The sequence below is a fragment of the Myotis daubentonii genome, chromosome 1, assembly GCF_963259705.1.
Source record: "Myotis daubentonii chromosome 1, mMyoDau2.1, whole genome shotgun sequence".
Taxonomy (NCBI): Eukaryota; Metazoa; Chordata; class Mammalia; order Chiroptera; family Vespertilionidae; genus Myotis; species Myotis daubentonii.
In genome coordinates, this window is record NC_081840.1 from 46,641,916 (window position 1) to 46,667,579 (window position 25,664).

Consider the following 25,664-nt stretch of genomic DNA (forward strand, 5'->3'; position numbering starts at 1 on the left):
AGATTCCCAAGTGGGAGAGGCCGGCAGGTAGGAAGTAATTGTCCACATTTTACAGAGGCACAAGCACCCAGTCCCAACCTTCGAAAGCAGGGAGGCCAGATGGAGTGGGGATAAGGCTGTGTGTCCCCAGGTATTTATTAACACAGGTCCAAGTAGCAATCCTGAAAAGATTTCTTAGAGAAAGATTTTATAAAGCATCTTAGAGCCAGCTAACTCTGCAGCGTTTCCAGAGTTTGGGGCCGTGAAATCCTTCCTGATGTCTCATCTGAATTCTGACACGGGATCCTTCCTGGGGTCCACGAGTGTCTCTGAGAAAACGTCAGCTCCCTGCAGCTCAGGAAGCACTGCCAGACGCTGGCTCAGCTGGCCAGGCTCCACTGCAAGCCCTCCAGCTCTTTGAGCTGCTACCCTAAAGGGAAGGCCTGTGGCTGGGCCATTTCTTTGGGCAGCTGACCCACTCCTCTCCAATACACAGCCAAGAATTTGTCCCTCAGGCTCAGGGTCCAGCCTGGGTAGGAATCCCAGCTTTATTACCCATAGCCTCTGTGACCTTGGGCAAGTTACTTCACCTCTCTGAGCCTTGGTTTTTCTTATCTATGAAATGGAGAACATACCACCTACTTTATCAGGCCAGGATTTAAATTTAGATCTCTTTTGACTGCAGAGGATTGGATGAGATTATGACTAAAACATGTAGTACAGCGGATGTCATCCCAGGAAGTGCATCTGAATCACAGAAGCAATATACACACATACATACGTGCCAGAGGTTTGGGATGTAGAAGGTACAACTAGGTCCAAGATCATTTCTTCAAAATGGTACTGGAGACACAGTAGGCTCTTAGAGATGTCGGTTTATCCCTTTCTTCCCTAGTAACAAGCCTCTTTATTATCCTCTCCCCGGTTAAGTTATGAGTTTTTAATAATGTAGAACAGATTTATTTGTATGTGCAACAATGGGCAGTCTTCTGTCAAGTGGAGCCGATCTAGATTCTTAAGTAGCTGATGCTGGGACCTACTAACAATGGAAAGACTTGCTGTGCTGCTTTCAGATGCTAAGTCTCTACCTGACATTTCAGCAGCTTTTTAAATGGGTCTTCCTGCTGGGCCTGCTTTTCTTCTCCCTTATGATATACAAGCTGGCGAACCAGACAGCCTGTGTTCCTCTCCTGTTTATCCAGGTACTTTCCCGTGAAGCGTAAGAGATCGGTTCCACTGTTCGCAGAAGCCGAGGTGTTCCGGTCTTGCTGGTTAACGTGTTCTTCAACTCCAGAGCAGCCTCTAGAGCTTGTATGCCAGGCCCCCAGTTACCTGTATCAGGCCTGTTAGTCACCGGAAGGCAGATTTTACCCCCACGTTTTCTTAGGTGTCTTCGGAACTGCTCTGCATGTTCCCTCTTCACTTCAGCGTGGTCTTCAAAAGATGCAGCAAAAAGAGGTGCTTCCCTGTCTTCCTTGTAGTAACTCGTTATAGATAAATAAGCATCACTGACATGCAGCTCATAAGATGCCACCTGATTAACTGTAACCCTCCACTCCAGAGAGGAGGCTCTGGACCTGGGATGCCACCTCAGCGTCAGAGAAACTCAGGCATAAAAGTGCTACCCAGTCTGTTATGTTATTTTTACCTCTTCCCTTTGCTCACACTAGATCCCTGCTGGGATTCCCTCACTGACCCCCACTCTTTCATGGTGTCTACCACACTCAACATTCCTTTCTTGCTAAAACTACCCTCTTTTTTTTCTCCCCAGACCCCTCTCAGCCTTCTGCCCCATAGAACTGAGCTGAGCTGGCCCTTGTACAGGGGTGGCCCCTGATTGGCAGGAATGGTCACTTGGCTCAAGAGTGACCAATTCACTGGCTATGAGATGCTGGGCTGAAAAAGCCCTGCCCAGTAGGAGCAGTGGTAATTAGCTAAAACAGCTTCTCTCTGAGACTCAATGCAGAATGTGAGGAGGGAATGGAGCTACCACTGAAGATGCGGTGATTTCACAAGCGATTTCCTTGATGGCCTCTAGGTTCACTTCCCATTCCTGTGTGTATCCTTCCAGTGACCACGTTCCCCTTGAAGAGCCCAGGTAGCACGCGTTCCCTGTCCTTATCTCTGTCTCACTCATGTGTGGAGTCTCCAGGCATGTGCTCAAGCTTTGCTTCCTCCTGGAAGCCTGCCCTGATTACTGCAGATATATTGACTCCAGGCAGGGTTGGGTGCACCTGTTCTATGTTCCACAGCATGTTGTGGAGTTTCTAGTTGTCATTGTTTGCCTTTGAGTCTGCTCCCACCCTCTTCCACACCACCCCTGAAAAAAAGCTACCCTAGAACAGCTAGCAGTCCAGTGAACTCTCTGATCACAGGATCTGGAGGTCATTCCGTTTCATTTCCCAGTGCCGTACACAGTGATAGGCACATAGTAGGTGCATAGTAAATGTTCGAATGAGTTCTGGTTTCAGTTGGCTCCTATTCTGGGGTCTGTATTCTGGCTTTGCACTTTAACCTTAGTCCAGTTTCTCCTCCTCTCTGGACCTCGGTCCCCCTTCCCTCCTCAGCTCTAAAATTTCAGAAGTCTATGAAATACCTGTCAGACATGTATTAGGTAGGAGATGTTTTGATGGGCACTAGGGTGGGGAGAGGAGTGGATGCAAAGATATAGTTTATATTTTCAGGAGCTTATAGAGGTAAATAAGCAAACTTAAATATACAAAAACACCCATGAGAGTATCAGGCTCAGCAGCAATTCAAGAGCTGTCAGAATAAAGTGCAGCTGAAAAAACATCCAGACAATACATTTGATACTGGTTCAGAACCTGGCTACCTCCATGGCCTGGCACAGCCAGAGAAGGTTTTGGGAAGTGGGAGCTAAGCGGGATACTGAAGGATGGGTAGAATTTGGATAGGTTGAGTAGGGGGGATGGGCATTCCAGGTATAGATGGACTTGAGCCATCTAAATGGACAGGATAATGCAAGGTATGTTTCGGGGGTTGGGTCCCTGGAAACTGGATGACAGGTCTAGCAGGGAAGCAGTGGGCAAGCCCAGAGTGGCAAGTAGAGGATGGACCAAAGCCTAAGCCAGCCATTAAAGTTTTACAATATGGGTCACAGGGGTAGAGGGACAGGATAATGAATCATTTAATTGTTTTTACTTATACTTTTCAGTATCTCCTAAGCTGGAAAAGTTTAACATGCATTTCTGATGTCATATAGAACAAATTGCTTTTTAAATATTTCATGCTCAGGAGTTTGGACTTCCCACTGGTTTTGAGCAGGAAGAAAGGTTAATGGTATTGGGTCGAGAAAAGGGCATGGGAGGTGGGCCCAGGAGGAGTGAATCACTGTAGAGAACAATGAGGACCTGGAATTGTCATAAAGGGATGAAGGTATCATTGCCTGTATCCTTTATGCAGAGAGAATAGACCCAGTGAACCCTTGGCTGAAGAAATAGTAAGTTAGGGAAGGTAAAGAGTTGGTGAGGATTCCATACGGTACCTACAATGAGTCTCCCATATCTTTCGCTAGAAAAAAAATTCTGGCAGAGATACCCCAAGGGTTTGGAAAGAGTAATTTGTCATCACACCATTAGAATTAAGCTGGAGGGGCCCCGCAATGCCATCTATCTAACTCCTTCAATGCACTGTGAGCTCTTTGGAGTCATTTAAAAATGTTAAGTAGTATGCTCTTCACAAGTATTCACTGAGCAAAAGAAGTTCTTCTTTTTTGGAAACTAAAAAAAAGTGACTTGACTTTTAAGAAGTCCACTCTTTAGGGAACTTGTCTGTTGGATGAAGTATACCTGTATGTATCTTAGCCCACGTCCTAATTTTAGCTAATGCTGGCTTTCCAAAGCTCTTCCTAAATAAGAGCTTCCACAAATAAATCTGGAGAAACTTTGCCTAATGCTTGGAAGAAGATGACCATTACCTGAGAACAAGACTTAAGCTATTTAAATGTTAATGGTTGCAGGTGCTCATTTAGGAATAACAGTGTGGTACAGACTCTTTTCTCTCTACGAGCTTGCCCAATAGCCAGCCCCTAGAGCAGTGGTTGGCAAACTCATTAGTCAACAGAGCCAAATATCAACAGTACAACGATTGAAATTTATTTTGAGAGCCAAATTTTTTAAACTTAAACTATATAGGTAGGTACATTGTTATTAACTTAATTAGAGTACTCCTAAGGCTTAGGAAGAGCCACACTCAAGGGGCCATAGAGCCGCAGTTTGCTGACCACGGCCCTAGAGCATTGCCAAGATTAGCTGACTCTTGCTGATATTAACCCGCATTTGGATGGTTACTCTTGTAAAACTGTACTCTGTACCCACAGATGTATGTCTCTAATGCATTTACCTTCCCTTTTTGTTGTCACCTTAGTTTCCTTTTTGCAGGGTAAGTGCTTCCAGGCCAATGTCTAAGTCATGTCTTCCCTATATTCTGTGATACAGAGTCAGGAATAAGTGGCTGGCAGATTAAACTGAAGGGTGTAGCTAGTCCCATTATTTTGTCCACTCTACCTGGCCGAACTTACCTCTCTATACTTTCTCCCCTCTAGCTGCTATCCACGTCTTTTAATGAGATGCTCTTCCTTCTTCTGAGCACCTTCTCTCTCACCCCCTTCCTCTCTTCCACTAGTTCTGCTCAGCCCTCAAGTCCAGTGAAAATACCTCCTTTCCATTTAAAGCCTTGCCGTGAGTACTTGCCCCAGCCATCTTTCCAGCTTCAAGCATCCATAGCTCTTAGAGTCTGGGCCTCATATATAATTCTTCTGAAGCAGAAGATTTTCTGGAGGTTCATTCTGTGTTCCAAGTCAGGCTGTGAGACCCTTGAGGACAGGGGCCAAGGTTTACCTTTCTTAGTGTTTTCACCACCTCTAGCATAGGGTGGGATGCACAGTAAGCATTCAGCAAACACAAGGGCCAGTTCAACCACAAACTGTGCTCAGCCAGCTGAGCCTCCAGGCCTTGAGTTTGTGTCTACAAGCCCGGGAGCCAGTAGAAGTGCAGCAGCATCGTTTTCACCACAGCCCCGCTCACACAACCTTCTTTGTTTTCTTGCCTGGAGGGGGCAGAGCAGGGGGACAGGCCAAGTGTGCAGAGCTGTTTGACATCTCAGCAGCTGTACAGAATGCTCACTTGTTCTCCCTCTCATGTACCAGATTCGCCCACATCACAGCTTCTTCCTGCGCTGGGTCAGCCTAGTGACTTCTGTCCTGCTTCTGTTTCTCCAGGAAGTGACTGAGCCTGGTTCTGTGAACTCAAGTGGAGTATCTAGTCCCAGGGAGAGAAGGGGGCAAGGGCTTCCCTTTTTCAGACGGGTTCTGATCTCAGCTGAGATGAAGTGAAGGCCTATTACCATGGAATTTCCAGATCAAAGGTGTGGCTTTCTTGGGGCTATGTGAGAAGTAGAGAGACTCATTTGTGGCATCTGAGCCATCAGCCACGGACTTGAGTAAAGACTTGATTCCAGTCCCACTTTGGCCACCAATATGTTGTGTGGCCTTAGGCAAGACACGGTCCCTCTGTTGGCCATGCAACATTTTGGTGGTGCAAGTGGGATCTGAATGCAGGTCTCCTCACTCCAGCTCCTTTGCTCTTTCTGCGACTCCACAGAAACACTGTAGGCATTTGGTATAACACCAAGTCGTCTTTCCTCTCCCTTGTGACTTGTTCCTTTCCGTACCCGAGGTGTTCTTAGGAATAGGGACTTTCCTCCAGAGGCCTGTGTCAGAGATCTATCCCCAAACTATAAGTTTCCTATATTTCCTTCCTATAGATACTTCCCTTTAGGCCCCAGATTTCCTTGGGGCTACCCGATGGGTCTGTCTCTTTTGACAACTGTGAAGAGATTCTTTTGGGAAGAGGTGGGCAGGTGGCACTGCTTTGGGGAAGCAAGTAATGCCTTCCTCGCGGGGCTCAATAAAAATTTGTCCCACGAAGAGGTGAATGAATGAATTCCAGCAAGAAACAAGAGAACTGACAACGCCATGGTATCAGCTTAATCATCACTCTCCGAGACCAGGCCAGTTTTGGGGAGACCCCTCTGTGAAACTAACGAGAGCAGCACTTGCCCGATTTGAATCCAGGCCTGTGAAGTGGGTTCTGCCCCCACAGCTGTTTCTCATTCATTCAACGAGACAGTGCAATGAGAGAGTGCTGGTGTGGGAGTGCAGGGATCCAGGCTTTGGCTCTGGAGCGACATGTGCTTAGGCAAGTCCTTCTCGCCACAGGGCCACAGTTTCCCCATCTCTTAATATTTAAATGTCTTTTAGCACGAGCCTGCTGGACTTTAAGATTACATGAAGCATCCTTGCTGGGCCGGGGCCCACCTGTTCAGTCAGGGCAGGAGTCACTCACCTGTGGCCTGTGGCCCAGTAAAGCCTCTGGTGCCGCCGAGACTGCCTCTGCTGACATTAGGCAGGGACGCTTAGCACCGAGTTTATTCAGGGCCTGTTTTAGCAACACTGCTAGTAAATATTGACTCTGTGGCAGGAAAATGGAAAGCAGAGATGACTGCATTAACTCACTCAAAGGGTAGAAGTTCACTAAGCCCTGATAAGACAAGATGTAGTTACGCAATGTGTAGGTGTGTCACCAACAAATAAGTTGTTTAGGGGTGGGGAGAAGGGAAAACAGGAAAACAGGACAAGGAAGCCGTCATGGGCAATCCATGGTTGCTGTCTCGTCGGCACCGCTGGCTCTCTTAATCTTCTATTTGATTTTAAACACCTTTGAGGCACATAGAGAAATGACTGGAAGGAAATACACCAAAACATTTATTGTGACATTCTCTAGAGATGGTGAAATTGCCACTAATTTGATTTCTTCATATCCTTTTTCTATTTTCCACTCTGTCTACAATGATCACATATTACTTTTGTAATCAGAGAAGGGCAATGTATTAGAAATAAAATATTTTTATTTGAATGGTCTGAACTTTCAGGATCTTCTAGGTCCCTCAAATCACTGGGTTTTGTTTATTGGACATTGTGTAGTAACATAGCTGTCAAGAGAAGAGTGAAGTCCATATGAGAGAAGTTATTCTTCTAAATAAACCCTGTGTTTACTTAATGATTTGTACTCATAAAAGCAGAATGTGGTGGGAAAAATTCCAAACACTTGCGATTTCAGGATTTTTTTTTTCTAAGTAAACAAACACTTACTGCTTGGAGAGCTTTCTGTTTGCCAACCCTGTACTCTACAGAGTCCAGGCCCGGCTTGGCCCAGAACTGGGCAGGTCTGAGAACTGGCCACTTTGATAAGTAGTTACATGTGAGCCAAACGTAGGAGGAGCCAGGTATGAAGGAGGGACTAGGCCTTAGAATTTGTAGCTTGGGGATGGGGATGCAATTATAATAAAAATTACCACTGATTAAGCACCAACCATCTACCAGGAGCCGCCCATACATTATTACTAATCTTTAGAAAATTAGCTGCCTCTTAGGGATGAGGAAACCAGGGCCAGGAGAGTCACCTTTCCAAAGCCCCAGAGCCAGTCAGCAGCAGACCTGGGTTTAAACCCATGTCCACCTAACTGCAAAGCATTTACTCGTTTTTTTTTTAATTTTTTTTATTGATCTTCAGAGAGAGAGAGGAAGGGAGAGGGAGAAACGTTGATGTGTGAGAAACATCAATTGACTGATTGGCTGCCTACCATTGCCTATCAGCGACGAACTCGAAACCTGGGTATGTGCCATGATCGGGAGTCAAATCGGTGACCTTTTGGTGCATGGGACGACGCTTAACCAACTGAATCACACTGGCCAAGGCCAGCATTTACTCTTCCCACCATACCAGGCTGCCTCTCAAGTGACTTAGGATTTTGCACTGGAAAACAGAAACCTCCAAGGAGAAACCTGCAGCCTCCAGACAGGACTGAGGGTCTTTGGAGGAAGAGGCAGCTCCAAGTGTGAAACATGAACGAGTAGCTGCAGGTAGGATCCTAATGTATCAGCCCTGAACCCAGGACTGGGAGTTTTTGCTCCCCTGGGGTGACTCAGCAGGCTCAGGGGGGCCATGAGAACATGGGACAGGTGGGCCTCCTTTGAGGCTCATACTGGTCAGTCCAGAGGGCCCTTCATCTTTGGACTGCTTATGCTGTAGGGAAGGCCTTTCATTGGGGAGCTGGAAATTGGAGCACAGGGTTGCTGCATCAAGGTTGGTGCTTGGTCTAGAGGCCTTCTTTGTACCTGGTTAATTAAAACAGCTAGAAGGGGAGTCTTATGGTTGTTCAGCTTTTTAGCTGGATTAGTAGAGCTAATTTCTGAGTTTGCGGCAGCGATTGCCTCTGGGCTCACAGGTTCAGTCCTCACAGCCTTTGGAATGGGCCAGGAGCCTCCCTTCCTCGCCCACCTCCACTGGAACGGGCTCTACCTGCGGACCATAATGAGAATGCTGTGTCTGCCCCCCTCACCCGGGAAGGCCTGTCTTCCGAGAATGAATGCCTCAGAGTTCGATTTCAGTTAAAGTTGGTTTCCACGTATTTTATTTTTCTTAGGAGAAAAGATGTGTGTTTTGGGGGCGGGGCTGAATTGTGGTGTGTGGTGTTTTTAAAAACTATGTTTTTTTGGCTGAAGCAGCTGAGTTGATTGAAGCCCAGCAGTACCCATTATGGAAATGCCTTATCTTGTGGTTCTCCTGAGTTGTGGCTAGAATATTTTTGGTTCCTTGGCAAAGCCAGATAGGATTTCGAAATTTGATGGCGAAGGTTTCCACGTCACCAAAATGGAAAGGAGCAGTGGCATTTGAATGCTCCTCCTCTGTTCCAGGAGCTTGTGTTACTCCATGGCTCACACCGCTGTGCATGTCTTTTGTTTCTTACCTAACAACGGTAATAGTAATAGTTACCTACATTTGTATGGAGCTTTACAGTTTATAAGGCATGCTCATGCACATTATCTCATTCAATTCTCATGGCTACATTTCTAGACAGGCTATTAACCCTCCTTTTACAGAAAACGGAGGCTCAGAGAGACTAAGTGACCTGGTCACACAGCCGGGAAGAGGCGGTGTCAGAAGTTAAGCCAAGGTGTTCTGACCCCGGACTAGGAAAGGCAAGGAGGTTTGCACCCAGTAAGCTGTGACCTGCCCAGGTCCTGGAATGCAGGCTCTCTGGGCACGGGGAGATGTGAGCATCGCCAGACCTCGCTGTGACTGTCCTGGGCCCAGCACGGCCAACCCTGTAAAAATGGGACAACCTTTAGGTGTAGTTTGGGGTTTTGTGGGGGGCTTTGCCTCAAAGGCCTGCTCTGGCTGCTGCTTGGTTTCTACTGTAATTGCGCGGTGAGACAGAAAGGTAGGTAAAGGCCATTAGCCTCATTTTACAGATGAGAAAACTGACGTTTCAAGGGGTTGGGTGACTCAATGTCACTTATTCATTAATCGCATAACAAATATTTATTGGGTGACTATTGGAGGACATAGGGACTGAGGTCACACCTAGTGACTGGGGAAGGAGGGACTTAAAGGCAATAAGAAGAGGGAACACAGTAGGTATTCGCCAACTCTGCTGAGTCGGAGCCCTTGAGAACAGTCCATGATGTGGATCTCTTTGTATCTTCCACAGCAATGAAAACAAGGCGGGCTCAGGCCAAAGTTCCCAAGACACTTTGTTATCCATGTAAATAATGGTGATGATAATTGCTACCATTTATTGACCTCCTGCTTTTTAAAAAAATATATGTTTTTATTGATTTTAGAGAGAGAGGAAGGGAAAAGGGGGAGAGAGACATCGATTTGAGAGAGAAACTTTGATTGGCTGCCTCCCTTACACACCCTAACCAGGGATTGAGCCCACAATCTGGTTATGTGTCCTGACCGAGAATCGAACCAGAGATCTTTTGGTGCATGGGCTGATGCTCAATCAACTGAACCGCACTGGCCAAGGCTATTGCCTTCCTGTTGTATACCAAGCCATAGGCTGGGCATTATTCCTGTGTTGTTTCTAATTGTCGTAGTAACCTATGTGGCAGTGATAATTTATCCCACTTTACAGAAGAGAAAACAGAGGCTCAGAGAGGTCAAATCACTCCCATCTCAAGTTACCCTGGGATTAAGATCCAGTCTGTTTGATTCCAAAGCCAGAACACTTTCCACTGACCTACATGCTCTCTATGATAATGGACTCTGAGAAACTTGCTAGAGAAGGTTACTTTTGGAGAGCTCATGGATAAAGAGGGTCAGGCAGAGGCAGCTGGGTGGGTAGACAGGACTTCAGGTCTGGACTGAGAATCTTTAAGAGGCTGTGGGCCCTGCTGGAGGCAGCCAGTGCCTGATGAGGGAGCAGGGCAGGGCGGGGCAGGGCAGGGCAGGGCTGGGCGGGGCGGGGCGGGTTACTGTTCATGGCCCTGCATCCAGCCGGCCTGAAGTTCTCAGGAGCCAGAGGCTGCTATGTCCTCTTGGGTACTCTCCTGGGAAGGTCCACCTGCCACAGGCCTCATGACCCCTGTGACACATAGATGAGTGACACCTTCTCTCAGAATGCTGCAAACCCCAAGCCCGAGTTTCGCCATCTCCCTTCCCTGCTGTGTTAGTTTCCGGGGCTGCCATAACAAATTACCACAAACTCAGTGCTTAAAAACAGCAGACGATTATTCCCTCACACTTGTGGAGACCAGAAGTCTGAAATCAAGGCATTGGTAGGGCTGGCTCCTCTGAGGGAGAATCGGTTCCATGGCACTCACCGAGCTTCTGGTGGCCGTGGAATCCGTGGCATTCCTGGGCTTGTAGAAGCATCCCTCCAATCTCTGCTTCTGTCTTCACATCACCCTCTGCCCTGTGTGCCTCTGTGAGTCCTCCTCTTCTGTTCCATCTCCCTCTGCCTCACTCTTAAACCCATCATTGGATTTAGGGCCCACCCCCATAATCCAGAATGATCTCATCTCAAGATGCTTAAATTAGGTACATCCCCAAAGACCCTTTCACCAAATAAGGCCACATTCACAGGTTCTGGGGGTTAGGACATAGACATCCCACTATACCTGCTACCCCGTTTTCCTCCTGGAGTTGTCTGAGACCTTTGGGGTCAGTGCCCTCACTGCAGACTGGGTCCTGTGCTGATGCACCTGTCTCTTCTCCCCAAGCAGTCCCCTGAGCCTTATGGTCAAGTGGGTCTTGGACCCCCATAGACTGGCAATGAAAGGCCCTCGTATGAAGAGTTCATAGAGCCCTGGGGTTAGCTACTTGTGAACTTCAGAGTGACAGTTCCCACCTGGAACATGCTGTCCTTGCCCCATAGCGGATAGGCAGGAGAGAGGGTGTCCTTGTTGTGGCAAGGCCCCGTGGGTCAGCCAGGCTATTTGTCTCCTGCCCGTCTACAGCTGTCACAGGTCCCTGACCATGCCATACCCTCTCCTGCTGCCTCCCCTGACTTACTGCCCCGCAAAGATCTGCTCTGCTCCTCTGGCCAGATCTCCTCATCCTTCCCTACCTGCCTCTTCTTACTCTATGCCTCATGCTTCTGATAATTGTTCTCTCCTCTCTCAACTGTGGCATGTCATGTTTTTGTTTAATTGTATTAACTTTTCTGCAGGATTAGATCTGGTGTTTTGTTTTTTTTTTCTAGATGTAAGCTGAGATCTCTGATAAATACCTCATTGGCAGAGGAAAGTGTTTGTGGACCCCTGGTCTCATCCAGGACCTGTTCGGACAACCACACAAGGTTCTACCTGAGACCTTTGAGAGTACCTAATAGTCCAACACTCTGGTTTTCCAGAGGAAACAATGAAAATCCAAGAAGTGGTGATTTGTTCCTAAATTATCAGGGGGCTTTGAACAAGTCACTCACTTTCAGGGTTCTCATTTCTTCTTCTGGAAAACCAGCACGTCGGACTGTCAGATTCTGTCTCTCAAACAAACTCAGAAATAAATGACAAAGATTTATTTAAGGGTCTTAGAATTTACAAACTGGGAACACAGCTAGGCAGAAACCCAGGAGTGTTCTGAAGAAGAAAGAAAAGCTGAGTTCTTGTAGTGAAAAGTGATTATTATGAATAACCAGTCCTGCATCCGCAGCCCTAGGATTGGTCCAGGATGGTTATCTGTGAGAGGTCAGGCAGTCTGATAACAGATGTCAGGTGGATATTGGGTGGACTGGACGTGTGAGTCCTCAGGAAGTAATCAGAGGATTACCCGGCTTTCTGATGTACATCCAGGCATTCACGCAGGACTCAAAAGTTCAAAAAGGTTAAGTTCCCAGTCTCCTTAGAACAAGAATAGAGTCTTCTTCTCATGTCTCAGCCTTCATAATGTTAATCATTTGGGCAGCTTGGTTGAAGTGACTCCATTTAATTTATTCCCTATCGTCACTCTTTCCTCATCTCAAAGCTCCCTTTCCGGTTGAACGTTGTGTTTGTCCATATAGCCTTCTGGTCTCTGAAAGGTCGAGTTTGATAAAGGCAGGGCCTGGACCAACAGGAAGGTTCTCCCTGTGCCTGAGGCAGGCCAGAGTTGCCCACTCCTTCACCTCTGCCCCCGGCACTGCTGCCTCCTCAGGGTGGACCACGCTTTTCTCTGTTAGCAGCCTAAGGGGTAGCACTTCCTAGGGTCAAGTTCTCTAGGTCCCCAAGGTCACCGTGGAGGTCAGTTAGAGGGAAATGAAGTGAATAATCACTTGGTCCAAGTTGCTGCAACCTCAGGGAGGACCCAGGCGGCCGAACCTCCCAGCCCAGAATCCTCGCAGGAAGGTGTTTCTGTCTGGCAAAGCTACCAGCCACACCCAAAGAAGGCTGATTTGCTAAGTGAAATGACTAATTAGTCCTGAAGCGGAGGAGATTCCTATCTTCTCACAGTGGCCTCATGATTTATTCATGTGAGGCTGGAACACTTGCAGGGCCTGGGCCCTCGTCTCCTGTGGCTTCCATGTGATGGGCAGCCAACTGTGTTTTTCCAGAATGGATAATTGCTCAAACCTAGCTTGCTTTCCCAGTGTCAGCCAGGAAACCTATGACTCTGGTCGCTTAATAGCTCCCTCCTTCCCCTGGTCTGCAGTCCTTTCAGAAGGAATGCATTCTTATCTGGGCCTCACTCCTTCTGTGGCAATGTGGGCTCCTGGTATCTCAGCGCCTTCTAGCCCTCAGGTTCTTTACTTTTAAATTCCTGCCCCTTCCCCCTGTCAACCCTTCTGTTTTCTTAAGGTATTTGCTTCCATCGGGCTGCTTGCTGCAGGGTAATCAGAGACAGCTCAGCTGCTTGGAAGCCTCACGCCTGGTTTCACTTTTCTGCCCAATTACCAAGTCTTAAAGGCACCTATTGTCGTTTAAGCTGTTAGTTTCTGGCCTTTTAAGATTGCACAGATTCACCTAATGTCTTCTGACTTGTGACTCCCAGCTTAAAATCTCTGTAATGAAGAACAAGGTGCCAGCCTTTAGGAAGAGTTAAGGAGGCTCACTCCATCTCCAGATTCCTCACTTTATAGGACATTTGCAGTGTTACTATGACTGCCTCCTGGACTCTGGCTGAGGAGTGATTCGAGTCCTTAAGGATGTGGTTGCCACCTTGCGGATTGTCTGGGGGTGAGTGGCAGGGGGACCAGACTGTTAGGGGCTATGCCATGGTTTTGTTTTTGTGCTTTTTTTTTTTTTTTTTTTTTTTGTCTATTTGACGTTATGATCACACCAAATATATCCCATTTCCTCCAATTATGTTACAGTGTAAACATTTTTCTCTATCATTCCCTTGGTAAATGTATTTATTGGCCATGAGATGTTCCAGATTGAATTCTTAACATGATCATGTAATAGCCAAAATTTGGAAGCAGCCCAAGTACCCATCAGTAGATCAGTCGATAAAAAATCTGTGCCACATTTACAGAATGGAAAATGTGTAAAATTTTAACATTAAAATAAGAAGTTGTTAAAAAAAATAAAACTAATTAATAAAACAAAAACAAAAACTAGTGCACTTAAAAGCTTCTTTCCCTGTCCTGAATCTCTCTAGGCCCAGTCCTCAGAAGTGACCATTGTTAAGTTTCTGTGTATCTTGCCAGAAATTGTCTATGTGTTTATACCATATATGCACATATTGTTTTTTAAAATGTAGATGGGATTGTACTGTACATGTAAGATGGATTCAGAATGTTGTTCTGAAATATGATTCTTTAATCTTGTGCATTTCCCCTGAGCGGTGTGTGTGTGTTTGTGTGTGTGTGTGTGTTGTGTGTGTGTGTGCTGTGTATGTGTGTGTATAAATGTGTGTGTGTGTGATGTTCTTTTTAACAGTGACATAGATCACCTATTATAGATGGACCATAATGAATTTAACTAGTGCCCTTGTTTGTAGACATTTAAGTTGTTACCATAATGAGCATCCTTGTATATACATTTGCATACCTCATTTACTCACCTTCTATCTGCCACGTATGGTTTTAGACACTGAGGATTTAGTGGTAATTAAGACAAACTTTTGTGTAACATTCATACCAGTATAATTGTCAGATCAATTCTGAAGAGTGAAATTGTTGGCAGATTGATGTAGCACATTTATTGCATGTATCTAAGCCACATAGAATATTTTATTGAGTGTTTGATAAATGATAAGTCAGTGGCTGCCTGAAACTTTGTCCATCCCCTTGCCCCTGCCACCTTATGCCCCCCTTCCCCCAGTCTCCCAGCATTAAAGGCTTCAGGAAGGTATTCCAGCAGTGATGGATGGCTTCAGGAAGGTATTCCAGCAGTGATGGATGGGGACAGTAATATGTTTTCTGACACTTTTAAGGATCATAGGATACAGCCTTTCTGTGTCCTCACAACTGTGTGGGAGAGTTGTTTTACCAGAGAGCTTCCTGTGTCAAAGGGGGCTGGCTCTCCCCTCCTTAGCTCTTGTGATGAGAAAGATTCTGATGGATGGCAGAAAGCAGTGTTGAAACAAAGCAAGTGACTTTATTAAGGAAGCAAAGCAAGCAAATTTATTAAGAATCCACTTGGCATAAAGCACAAATGGGCAACCTGGTTAGTCTGAGCACTCCACCTGGTGGGGGCTCAAGGGTTTTATATTTTACCCTCCTATAGGTTTCAAGGCTCCCCTTTTACATTGTTATGGCTTTTCCAATAATTTCTGAGAACATCTGCCAATTTTATCTTGGCAAGTCCCAAGACTGCTGACTTCTTTGTGCAGTAGGTGAGATCAACTCCCTTTTCCTGCTCCCTTCCCCTCTTCCTGCCCTAACAACTATCTTTCTTGCCTAAGACCCCCCTTCAAATGATACTATCCAACTGCTTTGGGGGTTTTGTTATTTGTCCCCCAGACTTTATCTGTCCTTGGGTTTAGCTGGCAAAATGGCATTAATTTGGTCTTTGTTCTCTGTTTTCCTGGACCTGGGTGATTTAAGCTATGTATTCTCTGATTAGGGAGGAGAGGTATAAGCCATTTTCTCTCAAGTGTCCTTGGTTGGGAAGATAAGGTCTTGCCATTCACAAACTGGCTGCGGCTGCCTGAATTGTTTGGCCTTGTTTACTTTGCTTGTCTTAGTTTCCCCATTCCACCTGCCCAGGAATTTCCCTAGCTTCTTACTGTCCTGCCACAGTCGGAGTGGCTAGTTTGCACTTTACAGAAGGAACTGGGCCCAGAGAGGTAAGGTTAGTTAACTAAGGTTGGTGAAGGGACTGCTTGCTCCCATGAAGCTGGCTGGTGGGAAAGCTGGGATGAGGACCCAGGCAGAGGGGTGCTGCTTTCTGGGACTTCTTCAAGGGTGCTCAGAGTTCCTGCCATGTAAATTAAATCATTTTAAAACCAGAAGATAAGTTAGTTTTTTTCTTTTCATTTACTATGTGGAGATAGGGTTCTAAAGAAGCTGCATTTCGTGAATTCATTTAGTGCTGCTCTGTGCAATGCAGTAGCCACAGTTGTGTATGATTATTGAAATTTAAATGTAATTAAAATTAAATTACAAGTTCCTCAGCCATGGTGCTCAGTAGCCACGTGGCTAGTGGCTACTGTAGTGGACACTGCACTTACAGAACATTGCTGTCACCCACGGCGCTGACTTACAGTGTCCATAAGGCGGTGGCATTGTTTTTCTCCTAAACACTCGAATGTTTGGGGGAGGAATTTTTGAGATCATCTTCGCTTTCTAACTTTACAAGTAGGGAAAAGGAGGCTCACAGACAGGAGATGTAGCTGAGGGTTAAAGTCCCCCTGTGTATCCTCCACTCCAACCTGCCTCATTTATCCTGAGGGCCTCTATGTGTGTGGCTGCCTCTGTTCCCTCGCCCTGACCACTTGCTGATCCTAAGGGCCCAGATCAGGTGCCCTCTGCCACGTAGCTCCAAGTCTGCCTTCTTGCTGTGTCCCCACGACCCGGAGACCACAGTGTGAGTCAGCCACCTCTGCATGGTGATGCTGTGCCCTGCAGATTCTTCCCCAGGACTGTAGGCCAACCCTCAAGCCCTCTTCTGATGGGGTCAGGTCAAGTTTATAAACACAGTTACAGGAAGCTGGGCTGCCACTGCTCACACAAACCACCCCACCCGGCGATGTGCAGACTGAGACAGATGCTGAAGAATGAGGGGATGTGAAGCTTGGACCAGATAAAACTGGAGATGCCAGCAGATGATCCAATGTTTTCAAAGGTGGGGGTGGGTATGCAAATTAGAGACCAAAACCTCTTGTAGAGGCTTAGAACAATTAAAATGCAAACTGCAAATCCAGGTGATTGAGAAGGCAGACAGAGCCTTTGCCTGAGGTTGTCCTCTGGGCTTCGGGAATGATAAGAAATCGTTGGTTTAAGACTAAGAGACAAATGTTGAAAAGGTCAAGGATGCCTATACTTCACGCTACATAGATTTTATTTTCCACTCAATCACTTTCTCCCACAAACTGTAGTTAGAAAGATTGGCAGAGGATACTAAGCAGTCAATAACTGTTATTATTACTGCTACTATTACCATTACTAATACTCAGTAATAACAGTACTACTACTTCTAGTAATATGGATAGTTATCAACTGCTTAGCATTCTCTGCCAATTTTTCTAACTACCGTTTCAGTAATAGTAATAGCAGTAGTAGTCATAGTAAACAGGAAGGCCTGAGTTAAAAATTCTATCCATGAGCAGTCTTTAGAGGTGGAAGGAGCTGTTCTTTCTGGTATCTGAGGATATTCCTCTTGTGTGTTTACACTAGTGGCTCGCAAACAATAGTGGACATTGGAATCACCTGAAGGGCTTGTCAAACCATAGAGGCTGGACCCCACCCCCAGAATTTCTGATTTGGCATCTCTAACAAGCTCCTGGGAGATGCTCCTGGGAGATGCTGATGCTACTGGGCAGCACACTGTGAGAAGCACTGGTTTATACCGTCAGATACTAGAGAGAACTCAGCTAAGTTTCAGTGGCACAGATTTAAATTTCTAAGCCCCTTTTACAAACCCTTGTACCCATGCCCCAGTGGTGCCAGCTGCCGAGAACAAGCCTCTGCACCAACTGGAAATCACTTTTGTTATTACTAACCATGGCTGTGTTCCCGATTTTCAGACCTAACCGCAAGTCTTGAACTTCTCCAATGTGCCTGTCTTATAGTGGGTGCGGCGGGTCACACCGATGAAGTGTAAGGCATTGCCCTGCCCTTAAGAAGATTAAGCTAGTCTTGGGGTGGGGAGAAGACAATCACAGGGGAAAAAAGTGTAAGTGTGCTCAACTTTGGAAGCTGACACATTCAGAGCGAGGATTCCTGGGGGTTGGCTTGGCCAGGAGGAGTTAGAACTTGAACGTAAGCAGAGGTAGGATTTGAATAGGCAGAAGGTATCTCAGGACAGGCAAACAGGGCTAGTAGAAGCCTGGAGGTGGGAATGCATGTGCTGGGCTGTGCCTGCCGGGAAGCCAGAGTACAATTGAGCATGGGGCCAGGTGATGATAGGGCCCTGGGGCCTGGCCAAGGCACTCAGTCTTGATGGGAAAGGGAAAACAGGTCTTGAGCAGAGGAGAATGTGGTGACATCAGTGTTTCAGGAAGACAGACTTGGGGATGTATGGGGTAAACTGGAGTGGGGGGAGGACTGCTGATCAGGAGGTGGTGCTAGGCATATTATTTATCCATAAAAGTCTAGCTCAAGAGTGTGGCAGGTATGAAGAGAATCTAGCTAATTCCATTCAGAAAACACATACTGCAGACCTACTGTGTGCCTAGCACTGTATTAGATGCCTGAAGATACAAGGATGGGTGATGATGGGCTCTGCCGAGGACCTCACAGTCTAGTGAGGAAGAGGAACATATAAAGAGAGAATTTCAAGCAAAATGCCATGATGGAGGTGTGCACAGCGGTGAAAACAGAGGGGGGGCTTGTGTCCAGGACACAAAGAACATTTCAGAGGAAAGATCAGAAGTGACTGAATAAATTCTGTCTGACTTTGCTGTGCTGCTTTTGACAAAGAGGAGGTTGTTATGTTTTCAGACTTAAAAGGGGGGCCTACCCTTTCCTCCCATCGACTGCAAGGCCCTTGGTGACTTTGCAGCCCAGTGGCCTGGGTTGTGTGACCCCATCTAGAGTTCACCCTGATTGGATAATTATAGTGCTCTGCTGTGCTGCTTGGGGTGTCCATTCAAGTGTTTATTTTCTTCTTCCCGCCCTCCCTTCCTTCCTCCTCCCTCTCCCTTCTGTTAAAACAACACAGGAAATTTTAAAAGGAAAGAGTTCACGCAACTATTCATCATCCTAGCACATTTTTGCATCTGTGTTCTCTACCATTTTTTGTCCCCTCGCCTATATTTTAAACAAAACAAAAATGTAATCAAACTGTACTTACCATTTGCGCGTGTTCACTTAACATTGCAACACCTGGAGCTCCTATTTATCGTTTTAACGTTTGTGTAATCTCCATTGCATCCGGAACAAGTAATTTCCACGGCAAGTCCTCAGTAGAGGATGTTGAGTTTGGTTCCAGCTTTTCTGTGGCCATGGAGCTGTGTTCTTTTCTCTTCTCTCCATAGGCCACATTTAAGTCCCAGATCTGTGGCTAGTGAGCTATGCTACTTAACTCTCTGAGCTTCAACTTCCTGGTCTGTAAAATGGTGATAATATTGACTGCACAGGGTGTTGAGAGATGACCCAGGGTCAATATATGTGGAAGTGTTTCATAAACCCGCACATTTAGGCATAGTTGACATCCAGGAAAAGAATGTGAGTATTTTATGGTTCTTCTTCTTTTTTTTCCTTTGAGATAGAACTCACATACCATACGATCCGCCCATTTATAGTGTACAATTCAATGGCTTTTTGTATATTCAGAGCATGGATCATCACCGCAATTGATTTTAGAACATTTCATCAGTCCCCAAAAGAAACTCCATACCCATTAACAGTCACTCCCCATTTCCCCCAATCTCTCTAGCTCTATGTAACCACTAATCTACTTTTGCCTCCATGGATTTTGCCTATGCTGGCCATTTTATATAACTGGAATCATACAGTATATGTTGTTTTGTGACTGGCTTCTTTCACTTTGCCTAATGTTTTCAAGGCTCATCCACATTGTAGTATCAGTACTTCATTCCTTACAATTGCCAAATAATATTCCATTGTATGGATATAGCAGATTTTATTACATGCATCAGTTGGTGACATTTGGGTTTATGGTTCTTGATAAATGATGCCCAATGGCATCTATCAAACACTGTTGTGTATCCCAAGCTGTTTGATGTGCCAAAACGTAGGATTTGTGATCCCTTTTCCAGTAACAAACTGCAGGGATTAGGTAACAGTAGGCCTTCGGAGAGCTGCCCGGTGCTGAGTGAGCACTCGCCCTCCAGGAGGGGACTGTGCCTTCCTTCCTTCCAGTGCTGACTTTCCCGGGCTGGAAGGTCAGAGGAGGGGCTTCGGGAGGCAGAGAAGCCTTCCTGGAGGAGGGGTCTTCCAACTGGCCCTCGAGGATGGACAGGTCTCGCCGAGTGAGGGGAGATGGACATGTTGGGCGGTGTGAGCAGGGGACAGGTTGTCAGGATAGGAGAGTGGAGGGAAGATTTGGGGGTGCTGAAACTGAGGGTCCAGATTATATATAGACTGAGGGGGATCTTATGCCTTCTTATCATTTGGGGGTATGGGAGAAAGGGTTGTGTGGTGATGAGCATGATGACGTGAGGATGGCCCACTGCTGCCTTTTAGCTTCCCCCCTCCCGGTAGCCGGTGGGGGTTTTTCTGAGCCAGGTTAGCCTCCTGCGTTTTCAGTGGCTTCCGGGAGCCGGGCTACCTGGGGGCGGCGGGAGGGGAGAATAGTCTCCACTTTTTTCTTGGCTACTCATGAGATTGATGTAATCTGGGTTTGGCTTTCTCCTCTCCCAGCTGCCAGGCCTTCTCCTTGGAGGCGCCAAGTCTGAGCCGCCTGAAACATGAGGCGGGGTGGAGGGGAAGGAGGACTGGGTTGCCTGTCAGGAGACCTGTCTGGTCCTGAATCTGTCACTGCCTGGGAGAACAGAGACTTGGACAAGTCCATTCCCTTTGCTGGGCCTCAGTTTCCCCATCTGTAAACTGAGGGTGTTGGTGAGAATTTGCATGGTTCAGTGAGGTTTTCTAAGTTGTATTGTGTACTGGGGGATCTTGGACAACCTGCCTTGGGTGGGTCGGTCCTGCTAACAGTGTTGGCGAAGCTTTTGAGCTCGGCGTGTCAGCATTTTGAAAAACCCTAACTTAGCTCTGGTGCCGTGTCACATATAGAAATATTTGATATTTGCAACCATAGTAAAACAAAGACTTATATTTTTGATATTTATTTTATATATTTAAATGCCATTTAACAAAGAAAAATCAACCCAAAAAATGAGTTCGCGTGTCACCTCTGACACGCGTGTCATAGATTTGCCATCACTGTGCTAGGAGGAGTTTGCGGCTTCTCTTAAGAGTCCTGGTATAGGTGCTACAACTGCACGGCCTAGCCAGGGGTGGCCGCGGCTGATATAATTGTACAGACCATGACATCATGTGAGGAGAGGTGTCTGGGTGCCCTCTGATCCCTGACCAGTGAGCTTGGAAGCCTGTGGCTCTGATTGCAAAGGCAGATTTTCTGACTCTGGCCTGTTTTTGTTAAACTGGCAAAAGCCACATGCGCCACGGTTCAGGTGGTACAGACCTCAGTGGCAGGTGCTGCTGTGGCAGCAGAGGGGTCAGGCTGGCCTGGGGAGGCTGAGTGGACCAGTGTGCTGGGCGAGGATCACTCAGTGGGGGCTGGTCCTGGAGCCCGCTTGGGAATGGTGGGGTGTCAGAGCGATGCTGGGCAGGCTGGCTTTGCCCATGGGGCTGAGATTTACGTGGCTGGATCTGGTTCTGCTCCTGGATCCAGTCCTTGTCTTCACTTCGCCTCCTTTGTGGGTAACATAGTTTCTGGTTGTTTTCCCTTCCCGCCCCCACCTTGGCCATCTGTCTCCTAGTGTTTGCTGTTGGCCTCAAGCTTGAGGGCCTCTGGGCAGATTGGTACAAGCCCGTTCCCATCTTGGGAGGGCACGTGGCTGGCCTCCCACCTTCTGCGTTGTTTCCCTTCCCACATCTTCTTCGGCACCTGAATGTCTTTCCTGAACTGTACCTGGTATTCCTGGGCTAGAGGCTGGGATTTAGGTCAGAGGAGGCTACTGTTTCTGTTCCTGTTTTCAGTTTCTGTGGTGGATGTATCTACTAAACCCTGATCAAAACACATGGCCTCACACAGCAGAGCCTGAGAGTGAACAGTGTTTGAAATTGCTGCTGTTTGGGAAAACTCAGGCAGGATGATTTGCCCTCAGCTGAGTGGATACTTCCTGCCGAGAGCCTCCTGGCTTCCCCAGCACCGCAGGTAGGAGGGTCCCACAGGGTCGGCATTGGACTTACTCAGACGACATGACTTTGTTTTGTTAAAGGCGAGATCTCCCACCTTAGGCCAGAGCAGGACAGCAGACAGACTCTCCGGGCTCAGTCTCCCTGCCTGGGAAGTGGGGCTCTCTGCTAGTCATCTTCCTTACTCACGTACCCACTAGGAGGATCAGGTAAGAGCGTTTTGAAAGCTCATGAAAATCCTCATCTAAAAGGAGCTACGGGAGTAAAAGGAATTAATGTTTCAAAGGAAAGAAAGAGAAGTCGTCACTGATTTTGGCCCTGAAGCCAAGAAAGTGAGGTCAAAGGACAACCTGTGGATGCTGAAAGGAGGCTGCGGCTCTCAGGGTTATAGGGTCCTTGGGTTGAGCCCCTGGCTGACTCAGGAGGCAGGTCTGCACGTGCTCAGTGCTTTTGTGTGTGTGCCCAGCACCCGTGCAAAAGCCCACCCCGCGACTGTGGTGACGAAAGCTGAGGGGACAACCCACTAAACCAGCCTGAGATCCTCTGGAGGCCGAGCAGAGACGCCCCCACCTCCAGCCCATGCTGTGGGGCACTGACAGCTTTGAAAGTCTGTATCCCTGAAGGAGTTTAAAATCCTCAACACTCTACTGCTCTAAACAAAGCTGTACCGTCCAGGCAAAGGGATCCAAGTGAGGCAAGTCCTGGGTGATGATGATGACTTTTTCTAGAATGAAGACCCTATTGAATGAATGGATCTAGGCATTGATCATGAAAGCTTCTATTATCACAGAGAGAAAGAGCCAGGCTGCATGTCCCACCTGATGGAGGCACACAGCACCTCCTATGGAGTTTTGCCACAGACAAACCTGAAGCTGATCAGCCTCTACATCCAACTACCAATTTACAGGAAATACTGGGGACAAAGGAACATGTTAAACAATACTATGGGGGTGCAATCGGCAAAATCTAGGCTGTGGAAAACTCTGTAGGTCAAAAAACTTAGTATTTTCAGCAAATGAATTGTGTGTATGTGAGAGAGAGAGAGAGAGAGAGAGAGAGAGAGAGAGAGAGAGAGGGAGGAAGAGGGAAGAAGAGGAAGAGGAAGAGGAGGAGGAGAAGGGAGCAAAATCTATAGATTAAAAGAGACCTACACAATTATGAACTTTATTTGGATTTTGATTTGGTGAAATAAACTGTAAAATAACCTTTGTGACACAATAGGGAAAATATTAGCACCAACTGGATATTGATGTTATTAAAGAATTATTTTTAAAAGCATGATAAGTACCATGGTTATAGTTTTTAAAGAGAAGGGTCTTATCTTTTAGGCATACATATCGAAAGATTTACAGATGATTTGCTTCAAGATAACCCAATGGAGGGGGAAGCTATCTATGAGTTGATAATTGTTGAAGTTTAAAAAATTGTTTTTAATGAGATTTGACAAAAACTTTGTGGGACTACTTGATCCCAGTTTGATTAAAAAACCTTATTGTATGGACATGTCTCTCAGGCTCAGTGTTACAGTCATTATTGAAATATTTGTAAACCAAATGAACTTCAATACATTACAGGGGCCCTCAAACTATGGCCCGTGGGCCACATGCAAATACAAATATTGTATTTGTTCCCATTTTGTTTTTTTACTTCAAAATAAGATATGTGCAGTGTGCATAGGAATTTGTTCATAGTTTTTTTTTTAAACTATAGTCCGGCCCTCCAACGGTCTGAGGGACAGTGAACTGGCCCCCTGTTTAAAAAGTTTGAGGACCCCTGCATTAAAACATAGAATAGGACTATTTTCTGGGTAGGTACAAAGTAGATAATAATATTTATGGAGACTCTGTAAGGGAGATACCATTAGCAACCTCCGTTTTTAGAATGTAGTTTTATTTTGGAATAATTTTAGATTTACAGAAAAGTTACAAACAAAGTACAGAGAGCTCCTGTGTACCCTTTACTCAGTTTCCCCAAACAGGGGGTAATAATAATACCTCTTTTATAGGGTTATTGAAAGGACTCAGTAAGTTATACATTTTATTTTATTTATTTAGTTTTTGCCCACACGCTTTAAAAACATAGTTAATATACCATATTATATTAGTTTTAGGTGTACAACACAGTTATTCACCATTAGCATACCTAACAAAGTGATCACCATGCTAAGTCTAGTAGATCTTTCATTACAAGGTTATTACAACATTGTTGACTATACTTCCTATGCTATACATTACATCCCTGTGATTTATTTTATAGCTAGAGGCCTGGTGCATGAATTCATGCATGGGTGGGGGTCCCTTGGGGTGGCCTGCACGGTGACCTGGCGCTGCCCCCTCACCTGCTCCAACATCCTGCCTGCAGGGCGATCGATCAGAGCCGGGACCCCCCCGCCTGGCTCCCTCAGCGCTGCTGCTGGTCACCTTCTGTGGGGCGATTGGCGGGGTGATTGGGCCCCTGCTCGCACCTGCCTTGGCCTGGTACCGCTTGCTCGCTCACCTGCTCCACCATCCCGCCACAGTCCCACTCCCATCAGGGCCCATCAGTGCCAGCAGCGCCTCCACTGCTGCCCACTGCCAATGCCACGTCACCAGCACCTGCCATGTTCTGTGCCACCCCCTGGTGGTCAGCACACGTCATAGCAAGCAGTCAAACTCCTGGTCGAAGGGATAATTTACATATTAGGCTTTTATTATATAGGATAGGAACTTTGTACCTCTTATTTCCCTTTACTTTTTTGGTCCCCCCCTTACCCTTACCCTCTAGCAACTAATAGTTTGTTTGCTATGTCTTTGAGACTTTCTGTTTTGTATTGTTTGCTCATTTGTTTTGTTCTTTAGATTTCACATGTAAGAGAGATCATACGGTATTTGTCCTTCTGTCTGAGTTATTTTACTTAGCATAATACCCTCTAGGTCCATCCATGTTGCAAATGGCAAGATATCATTCTTTTTTCTTTTATGGCTGAGAAAATTCCATTATATATATATTTATCTTCTTTATCCATTCATCTATTGATATACTTTTAGGTTGCTTTCATATCTTGGCTATTGTAAATAATGCTGCAATGAACATAGAGGCACAGATATCTTTTTAAATTAGTGTTTTTGTTTTCTTCGGATAGATACCTAGAGGTGGAATTGCTGGGTTACATGGTATTTCTATTTGTAACTTTTTGAGGAACCTCCATAGTTGCTGCACCAATTTGTAATCCCATCCACTGTGCATAAGGGCTCCCTTTTATCTACATCCTTATGAACACTTGTAATTTGCTCTTTTTGATGATAGGCATTTTAACAGGTGTGAGGTGACATCTCATGGTGGTTTGGTTTGTATTTCCCTGACGATCAGTGATATTGAGCATCTTTTCATGTTTTGTTGGCCATCTGTATGTCCTCTTTGGAAAAATGCTTTTCAGGTTCTCTGCCTATTTTTTAATTGGATTTTTTGTTATTTTTTATGTTTATGAGTTAATACATTTTAGGATGGTGCCTTGAATACAGAAAGAAAGAAGTGTTAGCTATTTTATGAATAGTGAAAAGCCTTTGCAATTAGAATAAGATGTGACTGTAAAATAATGAGTGATTGTTGTTGAGGAAAGAGAGGCAGATTCAAAGGAAATAAGAGATATCAGGAATCTAGTTTTTATTTTTAGAGGCAGGAGCCTAATTTCTTATACTCGTGCTCAGTTTACAGGCCTCTCCAGTGCGAGAGGAAAATACATGTTCTGATAAATCTGCCAGTTGGTCACCTGCCTATCAATTAATTAATTAACTAATTAAAAAACATTTATTGATAAATATGAGCAAATTACTGTGCTGTGAAAGACACAGTGATAAACAGGAGAACTTTAAGACCTTTAAAAATCTGTTATTTTCAAAGAATTTTTTGATTAGAGTACATATACAGGATATTGTTCATTACCAGGGCAGGTGAAGCTGATTCGCGTTCCC

The 25,664-nt window shown here is 45.9% G+C and overlaps 1 protein-coding gene and 1 pseudogene across 4 annotated transcripts in view; one reads left to right on the top strand and one right to left on the bottom strand.

Annotated features, from left to right (window-relative positions):
- DAPK2 (death associated protein kinase 2) overlaps positions 1–25,664 on the top strand; it is a 111,589-nt gene that overhangs the window by 19,659 nt on the left and 66,266 nt on the right. The gene's annotated exons all lie outside the window — the stretch shown is intronic.
- Positions 1,056–24,222, bottom strand: LOC132227803 (ferritin, heavy subunit-like; annotated as a pseudogene).